The 2,238-nt window shown below is 48.2% G+C and overlaps 1 pseudogene; it reads left to right on the forward strand.

Annotated features, from left to right (window-relative positions):
- Positions 1–1,003: 1,003 nt before the first annotated feature.
- LOC144783186 (dnaJ homolog subfamily C member 3 pseudogene) lies at positions 1,004–1,896 on the forward strand (annotated as a pseudogene).
- The last annotated feature ends 342 nt before the right edge of the window (positions 1,897–2,238 follow it).

Raw genomic sequence — 2,238 nt, forward strand, 5'->3', positions numbered from 1 at the left:
GCTCTGCACAAGTCACCTATATAGTAGAGTGCTTCGGGGATGTTAGTGCTAGCTGGGTGACTAACCTCAGCTGTAAAAGGAGCAGGTTCCCTGGCTCCTGGTGACAGCTGGGCTCAGATGGGCTGCATCTGGCGCGCTCGCTGCGCGTAGCCCTGCTGCCACGTGCTATAAGTAGATGCAGAATGAAGAGTCGGTTACACGGTGCAGACTTGCCCGCTAACTACCAAAATGGCGGTGCGATACACAGCAACAGGAAGAGAGTGGAAAGCCAACACCCTCTCCACACAAATAGCCCGAGGCGCTGTGGCGTAATGGAGGAAAGTGGCCAAAGCAGCAAAGTCCCACTCATCCAACACAGACCCCAAAAATGAATATTAAAAATGCAATTTACGACAACTAGAACAGCTAAAAGCAATTACTTTGTGCGGGGAGCCAGGATCCGCACATGAGTGTCACTGCAATATCTTTCCTTTTAGGACAGGCTTCCATGCTGTGCCTGTCACTGAAGTCTTGTTTCTTTATTCCCTTCAGACGTGCCTGACCAGTGTGTCCTTCCTCCTTCGTTGCAGGCTGTTATGAATGAGCCTGCCACCATTGTTTTGTATGAAAACTTCTCAGAGAGACACTTCCTGCTGGTGTGAGGAACAATGTGCATGTTCAGTAAGTCTGTGTTGGTCCCACTTCCAAAGGCATGAAATTAATGCCTCTCTTCCACTTCTCACAAGGGCCATGCACATAGTTAGGGATGCATTCTCCCTTCACATGCATCTTCTTGCATCTTCAACCTTCCAGGAAAGCAGTGCACTTTTGCTTCCTTCTCACGGTTGCCAGCACGCTCTGAATGCCGCACTCAGAGTTTGCTTCCATCAATTTTGTCTAGATTCCTCTGTAGTGTTGTTCCTATATGTCCCTGATAGGCTCTGCGCTTTGGAATAATATACACCATAGATTTGAGATAGGACTGGGGTCAGAATGTCTCTATCGAGTACATTAAACTTAATTACTTGTGGCCATTAATAATTTGGCCATGGGCAAATCGAAAGCTGCAATTCCGGATTCAAGCCGAGTGATTGAATTGAAGCCGGATTTTACAGCGGCTAGACTACAGCGCGGACATTTATTCCTAACACAGGGGAAACTAGACAAAGCTGAAGAGGACTTCAAGAAAGTGCTCAAGTCTAATCCTGATGATCAAGAAGCGACGTCGCAGTTGATGAAATCTGATGAAATGCAGCGCCTACACTCACAGGCTCTTGCTGCGTACAGTCAACATGATTACCAATCAGCTGAAACTTTCCTCAGCATTGCATTGAGGTTTGTGTTTGGGACGCAGAGCTGCAGGAACTGCAATCTGAATGCTACATTCAGGAAGGGGTGCTTGGCAAAGCCATCAGTGACCTGAAAGTAGCTTCAAAACTAAAGAACGACAACAAAGAAGCCTTCTATAAAGTCAGCACAATATACTACCAGCTTGGGGACCATGAAATGCCACTCAGTGAGATACGTGAATGCTTGAAGCTAGATACAGATCACAAGGCATGCTTCTCGCAGGCATATACGCAAGTGAAGAAACTAAACAAGCAAATCCTTTCTGCAGAATCGCTCATTCAGGAAGGTATTTACATGGATGCCATCAACAAGTATGAATCTATCACAAAAATTGAGCCAAACGTCGCTTATTACTCTGAGTTGGTCATGGAGCGGGTCTGCCACTGCTTATCAAAGAACCAACAAGCTGCTGAAGCTATAGAAGTCTGCACAGAATGTCTACAACTGCAAGCCACCCATGTGAGGGCTCTCAAAGACCGGCCTGAAGCACTTTCAATGGAAGAGCAATACGAGGAAGGACATGTACTCTTCGAACATTCCCTTGACCGTGGAGACCCTGCCATTTGACCGATGTCCGCTGGAGCTACCTGTTAGCTGAAGAGGAGACGGGCTGTGGATCCCCCCTTGGCCGTCACCTACCCAGCTGGACATTGGGCAGACGTTCCTTCGTCTCTCTGTCATATCTCCCTCCTACCCCTTCACCCTACCCCCTACCCCCTCTGCCCTCGCTTCTTCTTGCCTTCTATCCCTTTAATGTTTTTCGGTTGAGTCCTAGCTATTTGACCGATGCCCGGTGGAGCTACCTGATAGCTGAAGAGGAGATGGGCTGCGGATTACCCCTCGGCCGTCTCCTACACAGCCGGACCTTGGGCAGACTTTCCCTTTGTCTCTCCGTTGTATCTATACCAT

The sequence above is a fragment of the Lissotriton helveticus genome, chromosome 9 (genome assembly GCF_964261635.1).
Source record: "Lissotriton helveticus chromosome 9, aLisHel1.1, whole genome shotgun sequence".
NCBI lineage: Eukaryota > Metazoa > Chordata > Amphibia > Caudata > Salamandridae > Lissotriton > Lissotriton helveticus.